Source organism: Mesoplodon densirostris, chromosome 16 (genome assembly GCF_025265405.1).
Source record: "Mesoplodon densirostris isolate mMesDen1 chromosome 16, mMesDen1 primary haplotype, whole genome shotgun sequence".
In the NCBI taxonomy this organism is placed as follows: domain Eukaryota; kingdom Metazoa; phylum Chordata; class Mammalia; order Artiodactyla; family Ziphiidae; genus Mesoplodon; species Mesoplodon densirostris.
The window spans coordinates 79,785,610-79,801,247 of NC_082676.1; the positions used below are offsets into that span (position 1 = coordinate 79,785,610).

A 15,638-nucleotide genomic window follows, 5' to 3' on the forward strand; every position below is an offset into this window, starting at 1 on the left:
TTTCTCTGTATTTTGTTTCTGTGAGAACAAGGTGATTCCCAGCTAGCCTGACAATCATCACTGAGAGCCTAGAATACATTTAAAGAGGAGTTCGGCCTTTGGCTTGCAATTCTGAAAGCTGCTGCTTCCAAGAAAGCTGAGCTCTCACCTAGGGTCAAAATGATCACGTGGGTAAACCTTTCATTATCAGAACAAAACAAATAATATGATAAAGATTTCACTTAGTTTGGTAGGAAACATTTTAACTGTGGTTATCCAGGGATTATGGGTTATGCACGATCTTTGTTACGCATTCCTTCTGTTATTTTTCCCAATTCCAATAATAAACGCCTATCTTTCTTTCCCAAGAGGTTCAATGCCCAACATCAATGTTACACTCCTGCATTCACCATACTTTCTCTTCAGGTACAATAGTAAAGGGCAAGGCAGGGTCTCCCATTATGGGATTTGGTCCCATACACTTCACTGCCCTATATCTGAGTTCGTGAAGAATGCTCCAGGTGTTTTATTTCATCCGCCCTCCATCACACATTTGGTATTTTCACTTCAGCATTAGTGATAGATGCAGGCTTCAAATTAAGATAATTAAAAATATGTAACATAATAGCCCAATAAAGTCATATTGTCAAATCACGTTTTAATTCCAAAAGGTTAAGTGGCAAACTGAAAAGCATTTACAATAAGGACAGAGAAACATGAAAACTTACCAACTCTTGGCTGACATTTAAGATATGTCTTCACTGCATCTCAAGATAATTTTTAATTGTTTTATCTTCATCTCATTTAGTGGTGGCAGCAGTGGTGGGCATGAGCCAGATTATTACAAAATGAAAATTAAAAGGCCGTTATGTGTCAAGTTTTTAATGTAGGGTTTTAATCTACTGTTTAAATGGTAGAGGATTAGGATATAATTCCTCCAGAGGACCTAAAAATGAGATTAGGATTTTTAACTACAAATCCTAATCCCACAGATCTTTCTCTTCTTCTGGAGACTTTATTTCTTCTAAACCACCCTAACCTCAGTTCTGATACAAAGACCCCCAGAGAGGGAGAGTGAAGCTGCATTCACAGGAGAGAAATACCCCACATTCCCAGGCGGCCTGCATCCCAGAGCAGGATCAGCAGGAACAAAAGCTCACATTCAGTACCCCTGGCACACTACCCATCTCCAAGGCTTCCTGATGATTTTCAAGTATTTATGTCATCTTATAAATGCTGCCATTCACGCTCACTGCGGCGAGTGGGCATCTGAAAAATCTTTCAACACATCCCCTGTTAGAAGTCCACAGGGACAGATAAGTAATGAGGAAAGGCCTTTCCAAATCTAAAAGGAAACATTTGGTACTTCAGTTTCCACTATTGCAACATCTCTTTTTCAACAAAGGAATTTATTACACAGTACGTCACCTTTTCCCTGTCAGAGGATTTACTGCCAATTTTGGAGTTGGGTTACTTCTGGTTTTCAAGTCTGTCTTGTGAAATTAAAGAGAGGGCTGCCTTAAAAGTGATAGAACACACATGATTTCAGTCTTCAGAGTGTCCCCATGGCTATCAAACCTGGAACATATTACATACAAGAAGAAAACGTAAGGAGCTTTATAAAGAGATGGAATAAGTAGTGAAGATGTCTGATCCAGTCTAGTCCAAAGGGTATGGTCACCAACACACATTTAGTGTCTCCCCAGTATTCAGTTCTCTCTAACCTGTAACCTATCAGCATACTTTGGATATTTACAATAATCTATCAAAAACAACTTAGGCTTTTCCGATTTTTTTTTATAAATAATAAATAACCAATAGAAAAACCAATTTTACAACTATCTCCTAGAGACCTATCTTACAAACTAGGATGCAACTGATATGTGCTTTAGCCTTTCATAATTATTTAAAATACAGAAAAATATACTAGAATGGTGACAATTAAACAGGAAAATCTCTCATGTAGAGCACAGTGCTAGGCATATGCTAAATATACTAAATGCTTGATATTTATTACTTATTATACTAGTATCAATTTTATTGAGAAGGTATAACCAAACCACAAAAGATTTATCTGAAGAAGCAGTTGCATAAATGGGAAGAATTCCAGTTTTGCGAATGCAAATATTTTCATAGACTGAAACCTGTTTCAAAGAAACTAAGACATACAAACAAACAAAAAAGTTTCAAAAAAAAATGAGTGTGAAAATCCTTGATCCAATCTGTCACAGCAGTGTCAGATATCTGTGGTTAACAACACAGAGGTGCCCACCCCAAAGCTTGAGTCTCTTCTTCTTTCCCTGGGCCCCTCTCTTTGTCAAAGTCACATCTCAGTGTGGGAACTTATCCAATACTCATGAGCATGAATACAGATGATGAAATAGGATCTTGCTTTCTGCTCTAAATTTTCTCAATTTAGTTATCTAAATACAACACTCTAATCAGGGCACCTGGGACACATGGTCCCAGGCAGCAGAAAGAATCAGAAAAATCACCCCAGCAGGAGTGGCGTTCCTTGGCTACGTTGGAGCCCCTATCGCTACTACTGCATTTGTCTGGAAAACATACTACATGTATGAGCATTAGACTTCTCTCCACTTGAGAACTTCATTAGAGCAGCAGCCATCACAGAAGCAGCACTGCTGGGCATGTTCAGTTGCTGCTCCTGTACAGCTTCTATCTGGATTTCTGTTTCATCAGGGAGGTGAGGGGAACCACCTCCAGCTGTGGAACCTGAAATGAGTCACTTAAGATCTCCGTATCTCAGTTTCTTCACTGGAAAAATAAATGGCTTAGCTTAAATCATTTCAAATTCCTCAGGACAAAATTTTATAGCTGGAAGTACTTTTGGAATTTCAATAACTTTCGGTAAAATTTAGTTAAGAGGCTTGCAATGAACTGACCACTTAGGAGAAAACACTTTTAAAAAGCTGTTAAATCACCATTAACTGATCAACTACCATGTACCTGGGGTTTTCACAAATGTCATCACTTAAAGGCCCTACAATTAACTTGCAAGGAAGGTACTGTCATCCCAATTTGACAAATAAGAAAAGTGAAGTGGAAGAGCTAAGAGTCTAAAATCCAAGTCTTGTAACTCTAATATGCTTGTTTCAAGATAGTCCACCACTGCAGAAATAAGGCTAATATCAGCACGCAAATAAAGGAGATACAAGCAAAGAAAACTCAAAAGCCTCAAAAACTTGAATCCATGATCAAGATCAAAGTAATAACTACCTGCAGATAAGTAGCACAACAAATACTGATACCAATACTTAGGACTGTACATAGCCCTCAATTTTAACCATGACATCCTAAAAACAATCATTAAACAGTCCCAAAGGAATAATGTTAAAAGTGGAGATTTCATTTTGCATCAAAACCATAGTGTGCATTTTATGAGTTAAAAAAAAAAAAGCCAAGACATAGCTGTAAACATCTACAATAATGTAGATGTGATGTAATGTAAAATAAATATTTCAGCACACATATTGATTATATATGGAGTATGAAGCCCACAGACAGAAAGAACATAAGCAAGACAGTTATACTATACTGTAAATTTAACCTATAACTACTAAGCCAGCCAATATATTAAACATTTAATTAATAATTTTCCTAATGACAAAATTTAGAAGTGATTTATGAGGGTGATTTGAATGGCCAGGGCCTCTTTAAAAGCCGAAAAGGGAAGTTTGAGTTGATGTTACATCTCAGTAAATTCCTCTGTACAAAAGAGAGGCAATATATAAATCATTTCATCAGTTTCAAAGCTGTACTCAGAATTTAAAAACAACATTCCGTGTTTAGAGGCCTTGTGAAATAAGATGGAAAAAAAGTGTTAAATCTGTTCACCAGTCATTGCTTATCCCTTTCTCTACTCAACACAGCATCAAGGGTGGTTCTGAGATTGGAGAAAGACAGAAAAGTTCTGAAGGTGGAAAGGAAAATGGTAATCATATTCATTTGTCTAGATCAGAGTAGAAATTAAGGAATAAGAATAAAGAAATGGTCCCAAAGTTTTCCTACCACCAACTAGCATAACCATCATATAAGCAGGTAAAAGAAGGAAAAAGCAAAATAGGTAGACCACATCAAATGAGACATGTAGCAAAGGCAAATAGACAATATAAAATTTAGCATTTTTTCAAGGTTTTCATTTAACACTATTATTAAGAAATAATGTTAGTAAAAGAAGGAAATACACACACTTGTATTACTTTTTAACTTTTTATTTTAGCCAAGAAATTTATTTACAATTTTATTCAATTACCTAAGATTATGCTTCCTAATTTCCCCAAAGTTATGAGAAAAAAAGATGTATCTTTGCCTAAAATTAAACAGTTTCAGTCAATACACAGAATTCTCCACGAAAACCCATGCATAGATTCCACAGGGTCCACAAACCCCAGATTAAGAACCCACACAGCTATCATTTTATTTAAACATCTATAAGCATATAGTTATAAACCAGTAGGCTAAACTTTCATTTTGATTTCCAATAAAAATATTTACTGCTGAGACCATGAACTCCATGTGAGAAAGGCAACAGGGACAATATCATGACCCAGAGGCTAACATGGAAATTACAGTGAAAATGATAAAATTAGGTTATCATATTAGAATCATACCATTTCCTGTTAAAAAGAAATAGGGATCCTTGGGAAAATGACTGGTTCTGAGTCTGGCTAAAGAAGTGACCAAGAGGAGCCTGAAGCATCTTGTTCTACTGAAAAGCAAGGAAGCTCTCAAAGATAGTCACGCCAAAGACCACAGAAGCCAGCTTAAAGCGGCTTCCATTGACAAGAGATGGAACAACTTTAGCAGCAAAAAGAATAAAACGGTTCCAAACTCTTGACCATGTCTTGCAAGCCACCAAAACTGATCACTTGAATTTCCACTTCTAGTTAAGAGGAAGAAATCTTCAAGAGTCTATCACTCCCACCCTAACAACAAAAGCCAACAAAGGCCACCCTAACAACGAGAACCAGTAAGCCAGTTAAGCTACAACACTACAGTTTTTTAAAAACTCAGAGAGATAACGATGCAAAAATATCTCAATGAACTAAATTCCCACAAGGGACAAGCCTTTCCTATGACAGAAGAGGCCAATGGCTTTTTTATCACCCAGAAAGCAGTGGGGAAAGGAGAAATGCTACAGACGAGGTTAAGGAGAAACTAGCTGAACTAGTCATTTAACAAACTTTAAATGACCACACTGTGGGCTGATAGGATGAATTAGAATCCAGAGAAGCCCCATTCACTGAGCAAATCTGATTTCACTCATTGACTCCTTCCTGTAGGTCCTCACCAAGAGCAGGGCTTCCTGGTGCGGGGCTGGGGAGCTGAAAGATATCCACACCCTCAGGCACACAGGTCCTCCCTAAGTGTAAAGCAGAAGCGTGCTGAAGGCTGGGAACAGAACAGGAAAGCTAAAAGACAGCCTCCTCCGCCTACCTGGATGCATAGAGCTATCACCCAAGGCAAGGCAGTAAAAAAAAAAAAGAAAGAAAGAAGAAAAAGGAGGGATAGGGAAAGGGGGAGGGAGAGGGAGAAGGAGAGAAAGACAGAAGTTTCCCCATGATTCCAAAAGCTGACAGGTGAACAATAAATAACATAAAGAGATATCAGCAGTTTTGCTGGTATTCAGATCCCAAGCTCTGCCTAATGGTAAATCCTAATACTAGCATTGAAATATCGAAAGCCAGGAGTGAATTGTATCTACTGCTGCAAGAATACCCAGCCCCAACTCAATTACAAATAACACTGCAGATGTATGTAAAAAGGAGTGTGTCCCTTTTTAGTGGCAAATATTTTCTTCAGTCTTGTCTGTATTCCAAACATAGTGCTTAGCATACAATCAATAATTATGAGATAAATGAAAAAGCCAAAAACATGCCCTATAAACAAGAGAAGGAACAGTAAACAGAAGCAGACTACTAATGGCCCAGATGCTGGAATTATCAGATACAAACCTTAAACTAACTAAAATAATTATTTTATGTAACTATCTAATGGAAAAGGTGGAAATTTTCATAAAAATATGGGAAATCTCAGCGAGACAATCTTCAAATATGAACCAAATAGAAACACTTTAAATAAAAAATATAGCATCAAAAATGAAAATGCATTCAATGGGCTTAAGAGCAAATAGGAGGAGGCAGTTAGGGGAACCCACCAGGCCGGAACCTTCTGGAACTCTTTCCTGAGAGAATCGTGATGAAGATGTGGACCAGTGGATTTGAAAGCTATAGCAGTTCCTCTGAGGGGAGCCGGAGGCTACACACAGTCCCCTGGGGGCTTTGGATCACAGACACCTTCCCAAGCCGAAAAGAAATCTAGAGCCCGAGCTCAGCATATTGTACCCTGTACCATATCTCAGCTGTTTTCCGCTACTCTGGTTGATGAAGTGTTCAAAATTGGAAATGTTGAGATTTCATAGGTCACTATTGTGGGGATAATCAGAAATGCAGAGAAGGCTGCAACCAACATTGTTTACAAAACAGATGACATGACGGCTGCACCCATGGATGTTCGCCAGTGGGTTGACACAGGTGATGCCAGCAGTGAAAACACTGTGGTTCCTCCAGAAACATATGTGAAAGTGGCTGGTCATCTGAGATCTTTTCAGAACAAGAAAAGCCTGGTGGCCTTTAAGATCATGCCCCTGGAGAATATGTATGAGTTCACCACACATATTCTGGAAGTAGTCAATGCACACTTGATGCTGAGCAGGTCTAACAGCCAACCCTCAGCAGGGAGAGAACCTATCAGCAATCCAGGAATGGGTGAAGCTGGGAACTTTGGTGGGAATAGCTTCATGCCAGCAAATGGCCTCACTGTGGCCCAGAACCAGGTACTGAATTTGATTAAGGCTTGCCCAAGGCCTGAAGGATGGAACTTTCAGGATCTTAAGAATCAGCTCCAACACATGACCGTAGCCTCAATCAAGCAAGGTGTGGATTTTCTAAGCAACGAGGGACACATCTATTCCACTGTGGATGATGATCATTTTAAATCCACAGACACAGAATAACTGGATCTAACTGGGTACCCGAGATATTTTCCAGCTGGACTTTTTACGCAATCTCTCATCTCCAGCTGTGCATATATTTGGCAGGTTGACTTCTAGGAAGTAGGTTTCACCTATAAAGGGTTTCAATTGACATCCTTTTGAAACTTACTACTCTTCTGTGTTTTTGAAGCTCAGAGGGATATGGGCAACTGACAGGGATGTAAACCAGGGCAAAATTTCTTAAAGAAGTTACAAATTAGTTACAATATCAGGATAAATGGAATTGGAAGAGGGATGCTACCAAGAGGGTTGGGCGGTATTACTTAAATAATACTCAGGAGTTTTTCTTCCTGAATTGTTTCCTGTTAAGAGCAGGACTAGGGCCTGTCAGCAGAGAGCTAGCCACGAAGCCCACTAACCTCTGCCTGTTTTTGTTCCCCACTTTGGTTATGTGTTGTTACTTTCAGAATTGCACTTTCTTTCACCTTGTCATAATTGCTGCCAATAGTGTGTTTTTATAAGCATGGGGTTCTAGAATGGTGGCTTCGTGGGGCAGAGAGAAAGGTACGTGTTTTGTACAAAATAAGTACATTCATATGTTTAATAAAATAGTTCTACTATTGCAGTAACTTGTAAAAATGCTCTTATTTTTTTACACTGTAATAATTAATACTTTATCATCTCAGCTAATTCTGAGATAAGTTAATGAGATGTAACATGCAAATAAAAGTTCTATAACTGCTTTAAAAAAAAGAGCAAATAGGATAGCAAAAGAAAGGATCAGTGAACTTAATAATAGGCATAATAAATTATCCAAACTGAAACATAGAGAGGTAAAGAATGACTAAAAATGGAACAAAGCTCTCCATATCTACAGGATAATGCATACAATGGCAATCCCAGAAGTAGAAAAGAGAATAGGACAGAAGAAATATCTGAAGATATAATGGTTGAGAATCCTCCAAACTTGGGAAATGACATCAACGTAATAACCCAAGGAGCTCAGCAAAGCCCAAAAAGGATAAACACAAAGAATAACAGATTTAGGGACATCATAATCAAACTGCTGAAAACCAAAAATAAAATATTAAAAACAGGCAGGAAAAAAAAAGACATACAAGGGGACAACCATAAAACTTCTCACCAGAAACAGCAGAAGGACAATGGAATGACATTTTTAATTACTGAAGGAAAAAACAGTCAATATAGAATTCTCTATGCAGAGAAAATATCCTTCAAAAATAAAGGGGAAATAAAGACATTTCTGATAGAAGAAAATGAGAAGACTCATCACCAGCAGATCTGAACTATAAATATACTAAAGGGCATTCTAAGGAAAATAATACCAGCAGAAGACTGATATTAGAAATAAAGAGTACCAGAAAGAGAAACTACTTGGGTAAATTTTTTTTAAAAAAACTTTAAAGCTATTAGGCATGTGTGGGTGTGTACATGGGTGTGTAAGTGGGTGTAAATTTCTTTAAAAGACAACTATTTAAAGCAAAAATAAATAATGATGAGATACTCTGGCATTTATAACATAATATGGACATTAAAATATATGCCAAGACCTCAAAGCGTGGGAAAGAAATAATGGATTTATACTGTTAAAAGAATCTTACATTGTTTGTGAAGTAATATATTATTATTCTAAAGCAGACTACGGTAAATTAATGATGCATGTGTAATCTCTAGAGCAACCACAAAAAACATAATACACAAAAGTATAACAAAATGTTAATAGAGAAAAATAAAATGAAATATTAAAAATAACCCAAAGGAAAACAGGAAAAGAAGAACAGAGGAACAAAGAAAACAAAGAACAAATAGAAAACAAAAAGTGAGATGGTAGATTTAGCCCAATCATATCAATAATTACATTAAGTGTAAATGGAATAAACACTCCATGTAAAAGGCTCAGATTATCAATGTGCATTAACTTTAAAAGGGGAGGGACCCAGTTTGTTTATAAGAAACATACTTTAATATAAAGACAAGGTAGACTAAAAGTAAAATGGGTGGAAAATAATATACCAGACAAGCACTAAACATAAGAAAGCTGGTGTGACTATATTAATGTTAAGCAAAGTAAATATCAAAACAAAGAAGACTATCTAGAGATAAAGAATATTTTGTAATAATAAAAGTATCAATTTGTCAATACATGATGAAGTATTAAAAGTTAACATTTTTTTTTTAACTTTACAGAGCAACTATATGGACAAATACTACGGAAACATAATATTTAGTGAAAGAAGTAAATCACAGAGGACCATATACCATATAATACCATGTTCCTACGGCTCAATAAAAAATCATAAAATTAAACAATATACTGTTTCGAGATACACACATATGTGATTAAACTTTTTTTTAAGCAAAAAAAAAACCAAAAAAACAAAAAAGCATACACAAAATTCAGGATTGTAGTTATCTCCAGAGAAGACGCAGGGGTTTGGGAAAGAATAGAAAAGGATAGAGTACTATTACTAGTGTTCATTTTTAAGCTAATGATAAGTTCAAGGAATTTGATTTCATTTTGTTTCATAACTTACATATATAGTACATTATTTTATATGTATCCAATAATGCAATTTTTAAAAACTTATTTCTTAAGAAAAAAAATACAATTCATCAATATCCACCAAAATCCTTAAAAATGGCAATTCCTTTTGAGTCATAAAGTATATTTCTAGGAATTTATGGTATACAAAAGCTATGTACAAGACAATCACTGTTTTTAGAACAGAAAAAAAACAAAACCACCAGGAAATAACCCACTGGTCATTCTAACAGACTAAAACAACCATAGAATAGAATTTTATGCAGCTATTTAAAAATAATTAAGTTACTATTTAAATCACTACCTTAAGAGTTCGTAAATTCCTAAACTGCGTAAGTTAAACTGGGGGTACTTACCTGGACAATCATGGATTGTCCAGCTAGGAATTCCATGAAATTTTTCTAGAATTGTGTGTACACTTATGCAGGTAACTGTGTTCACATGCATGTTTCTAGGGAGAAAGTCCATAGCTTTTAGGTTCTCAAAGAGAACAGTTACTCCAAAAAAACAGTTATTAAGGTAGTTAGTCTTAAAGATGGCTCCCAATGAACAAAGCTGCCCAGTATTCACACTCATATGTAATCCCCTCCCACGATGAATCTGGATTGACCCTGTGATTCACTTTACCTAATGCAATGCCAGTCCCAGGCCTAAACCCTCAAGAGGCTTGATAGCTTTTGCTTTTGTACTTTGAGTGTCCTGAGCGACCATGTAAGAATCCAGCTGCCTTGAGGGAGAGGCCACATTACAGCAGGATTAGCCCTGATACTACATGGGCAGCCAGCAAGGCCAAAACACCCCAGCAAACCAGCTGAGTCCAACCTTCTGGTTGTGCCCACCAAACACCTGGTTAAGCCACTATCTGAACGCAGCCACATGAGAATCCCCAAGCATAACTAGCAAAAGAACCATCCACTTGAGAACCAGTTAACACATATAATCATAAGAAATAAGAAAAGGGTTATTCTTCTAAGTCACAGAGTTTGGAGGTGATTTGTTTAACAGCAATAGGTAGCTAAACAGCTACACACTGCTAGTTCAGACTGAGTAACCTCACCTAAGAACCTAATATTTTGCAATATGATGGCTGAAACAAAAATCAGCAGCTATCCATCAGAGGATACAATATCATTCCCCAGTCCTCTGTGCAATTCCTGTCCATGCACACACACACACACACACACGCCATTTATATAACAGCTTCATTGAGTAAAAACAACTTTACTTTGAGTTCATGTACTTTATTTACATAGGTCCTTTTATTACACATAAATGAAACATAGGTCAAGCAACTAACTTTGCCCTTATATTAAATGAGATGAAAAGAAGTAAGACCCTCACATGACCCCTCATTTAAAATATTACAGTGGTAGGGACTTCCCTGGTGGCACAGTGGTTAAGAATCCACCTGCCAATGCAGAGGACATGGGTTTGATCCCTGGTCCGGGAAGATCCCACATGCCACGGAGCAGCTAAGCCCGTGCGCCACAACTACAGAGCCCGTGTGCTAACTACTGAAGCCCGTGCGCCTAGAGCCTATGCTCCACAACAAGAGAAGCCACCGCAATGAGAAGCCCGTGCACTGCAATGAAGAGTAGCCCCGGCTCTCCGCAACTAGAGAAAACCTGTGCGCAGCAATGAAGACCCAACGCAGCCAAAAATAAATCAAATAAAATAAATAAATTTATAAAAATAAATAAAATATTACAGTGATTACTTATGTAAATCATTTTCCTTCCCTCTGGACTAAAAAAGAACAACAAAGTAGACTGAGGTTCCAAGAACACACATTTGAAAGGTATTTTATAATGCCAATAAAATAGCATTGTATTATGTCATAGTAGGACAATTACAATGCTTACTGAACAGAAATACTTTCTCTTTATTAATTTCCACAATAATCTTACAAATGATACTTGAGAGGCACCCAGATTCAAGCAGAACCAGGAATCCTGTCCCAGAACCAAGAAGCAAAGCAGAACATAAACAATATGAAAACAGCCAGATCCCATTTCATCTATTCAATTTGAGTGAAATGAAGATATAAACAAACTTTGTGGTGGCATGGTGTTTTTTTTTTTAATCTACTGCATTTGATTTTTCAAAACAAAAACATCCATTTTCCACAGCCAGCTTTCTGTTAGCCACAAATAATGGCAAGAGGCATAGCTCTGGTAAGGACAGATTTAAATGACAACTACATGTTTTTAACTCTCTAGATACCTACCTATACCATCTCTAGTACAAGAGCTGGTTACATTTCTATTTGCCCCCTCTACTTCTGCACATTTCTCTACTGTCATTGAGTGAAGACTGTTCAGATTCTTTCGGCACTCAGGCACTGTTGGACTTCTCTAAACCTCAGTTTTCTCATTGGAAAATGAGAATCATTACGTAAAAAGTACTTAGCACAGTGCCTGACCATAGTAAATGCTCAACACGTGATCTGTTTAGCAGGATACTGGTGGTCACTCACACAGCATTTATTTCCTTCTCCGGTCCTAACAGAATCCTGATCTTGTTCTGCTTTCTACCCCCACCCCTGCCCACAGTCATGAACATGACCTAAGGGCATGTCCTGTGCTCATGACTGGTTCATGGGTAATCCCTTTTGTCAGTGAGTAGCTCAGGAATGGGCATGTGACCCAATATTAGTCAATCAACAAAATGCAAAAAGTCAGCTGGGGAGCGTCTGAGAAGTGTTCCTCACTCCTAGAAGAGAGCTACACAAAGAGACTGTTTTCCTTCCTCGAGAGATTTCATGTGATGAGCTTTTCTGGCAATGCAATAGCCATTCTGCCATCAGCCTGAAGAAGAGGCCAGCAATGATGACAGCATAGCAAGCAAGGGACGGGGAGAACTGGATACTTGATGTCAGCAATGGAGCCTTGAACCAACCAACCCTGCAGTCCACCTACCTTGGAACCTCCTCCTTTGTGAAACCACTGCACTCTTTGTTGTTGAGCCAGTTTGAGTAGTGATTTCTGTTACCTAGAGCTCAAAGTACTCTAATTACCACAATCATGGAAGCGTGTGAAAACTGCAATGGATTTTATCGAAACCAAACTAAACTAAAATTAAACCACCCTTTTCTTTAGAGCAGAGCTCTCAGCATGAATGTCTAAAGCTCTTAAACAAGCAGGAGCACTAGCCCTGGCTTTCCAATGTGGAACAATTAAGTCATTTTGCCAATCAGAATCTGTTTGACAGTTCTTCAAAATATGCAAAGGGTTACTGAGTTCAAGTCAACAGACATTTATTGAGTACCAACCATATCTTTAAGGCACCAGCTTCTTCCTCAAGGAGCTCTCAGGCTTTATAAAGGGGAACAACCATAAATGGTACATGCGCTACCTCATGGCACCACTGACCACGAAGGGAGTGAATCTTTGGACTGGGCAAGGGAAGCAGGGAGGGTAGGAGGGAGGCTGAAGAAAAGAAAAGACACTTGAGCTCAACCTTGAACAATGAGTCAGGCTTTTCCAGGTGTGATAAGGATGGAAGGCATTCTAAACAGGAGCAGAAAGAGAAACATGCACTCTTTCCTCAAGAAATTGTGCTTAATTGTTTATATTACAAAGACAGATATAAAGAAATGAAGTAAATGATGATATCTAGGACTTGCTAATGAGAGTTGCCCAGACTTGAAGATCAAAATAAAACTTACCTGTGCAATGCACACAGTGAGTTCTGAAACAAATCCGTGAACTTGATGGCAGGGACAGGGTCTAACCTACAAAAGTTGTGCTGAGGAAAGCCCAGGGCTGTGCACAAACTCAAGTCTGTTGTGCTAATGCTTATTCCAGATGCAAACAGGCTACAACTCTAATGTGAAAGGCTCTAAAGAAGGAATTGCTACTAAGATGTGAAATGAAATCAAAACTGATAAGACAAATCAGATGAATGAAGACGTGTAAGACAAATATATGAAAAATATTTCCATTAAGAATATTATGTCTCTGGGCTTCCCTGGTGGCCCAGTGGTTGGGAGTCTGCCTGCCGATGCAGGGGACACGGGTTCGTGCCCCGGTCTGGGAAGATCCCACATGCCGCGGAGCGACTGGGCCCGTGAGCCAAGATTACTGAGCCTGCGCGTCTGGAGCCTGTGCTCCGCAACAAGAGAGGTCACGATGGTGAGAGGCCCGCGCACCACGATGAAGAGTGGCCCCCGCTCGCCACAACTGGGGAAAGCCCTTGCACGGAAGCGAAGACCCAACACAGCCAAAAATAAATAAATAAATAAAGCAAAAAAAAAAAAAAAGAATATTATGTCTCAGACTTCCCTGGTGGTGCAGGGAATCCACCTGCTAATGCAGGGGACACGGATTTGAGCCCTGGTCTAGGAAGATCCCATATGCCGCAGAGTAAATAAGCCCGTGCACCACAACTACTGAGCCTGTGCTCTAGAGCCCATGAGCCACAACTATTGAAGACCACGTGCCTAGAGCCCATGCTCCACAACGAGAGAAACCACCACAATGAGAAGCTCGTGCATCGCAACGAAGAGTAGCCCCCGCTAGGCTCAACTAGAAAAAGCCCACGTGCAGCAACAAAGGCCCAACGCAGCCCAAAAATAAATAAATAAAATAAAATAATTTAATAGAAAAAATATGTCTCTTTATTCCACTAAATTTATGTTAACATTATACAGAAAGCTTAACAAGTAAAGCAGAGGCAAATCTAAATTTTAAGGATAAGGGAGAACTCATATGCAAGAAATCTCAGTAAGTCTTAAATCCTTATTGTCCTCTGACATGAATTTTACTATCTATCTTACCTACATGGGGCAAATATCCTTCTGTATTTCTGAGAACAAATCATCACATCATCCTAGCAGAATTCAATCAGAAGCTTATCATTCTATCATCAATATTAGTAAATAATGATTATTATGATAGATTATAACACATACAATTTACCAGGAAATTATGAAGAACCATGAAAACTTTCTCATTTATGGCTAGAATACAGAGAAATAGATGGGGAGAACAGAACTCCTCAGTATTACAAAACATACAACACCAAATCCCAGCTAACAGGAGGTGCCATGGTACAAAGTGATAACATCAATGATAATTAGCATATCTGTATGTCTCTCCTCCATAAAGAAAGATGCTCCAGTCCTGGTGGGAGCAGGTGGACACACCCTTCCAACCTGCTCCCTCCATTATGATTCCAGCCCAAGTCTGATTTACAAGCCCATGATATCCCATACCCCAAAACCACCTCTGGAGTGCACCTGCTCTTCCATTCAATGTGGGTGCACCTGCTCTTCCATTCATGCAGACCTGAAATAACAACTCTGGAATTTTAAAGCACTCTCTAATTCTTTCCTGTCTAACTCATATTTTTTAAAATGACTATCCATGTTTTCTACTAGCCAATGCTTGTTAAAAAATTTTTTTTCTCAAAGACAAAGACAAATACAAGAAACAAGTAAATGTACTTTTTCATGATATGAACAAAACATTCTGAAAATAAAAATGTAAGGTATCCTTTGGTCATGACGTGTTATACTATGGGCTCAATCATGCTGTGACTCACTAATGAGAACCATGACATGTATTCAATAACAAGCTAATAAAAATGCAAACTGACTGCTTCTACATTTTACACTTCAGTGTCTCCACTTTTTCTCCATGATTCAACAATAAATCTTTTGGCCCAAATTAACCAGCCACCATGGACAGAGCTGGTTAAAATAAAACACATTTGATTCAGCATTCTGCCTTTCTAACCCGTCTATCAGTACATTTTAGAGTTAGCAGGTTGTGTTTTCTCCACTTCTGTTTGCAACACGAACTTGGTTAATTTGTATCAGGGTTAGGTGTATCCCAGATGAGTCAGGAAAGCTAACATCATTCCTGCCAGCACCATAATCCTGACTCAGTGGTCTCTATCCATGCTAGCCCATATGGTCACTCGTTAACTATCTGTTAAAGCTCTCAGGGATACCTAGGGTCAAGAATATACACCAGATCTCCTTAGCTTTAGATCCACCAGAACACGATGAGAGAAGAGACTGGTAAATTGTATGGGGTGAGTGTTATAGGCAAGGCACAGTTGGGGACTGCACCACTT

The 15,638-nt window shown here is 38.3% G+C and overlaps 1 protein-coding gene and 1 pseudogene across 3 annotated transcripts in view; one reads left to right on the forward strand and one right to left on the reverse strand.

Moving 5' to 3' along the window:
• The window catches only part of TASP1 (taspase 1), a 243,715-nt gene that overhangs the window by 107,138 nt on the left and 120,939 nt on the right, over nt 1-15,638 (reverse strand). The gene's annotated exons all lie outside the window — the stretch shown is intronic.
• LOC132476522 (replication protein A 32 kDa subunit-like) lies at nt 6,154-7,105 on the forward strand (annotated as a pseudogene).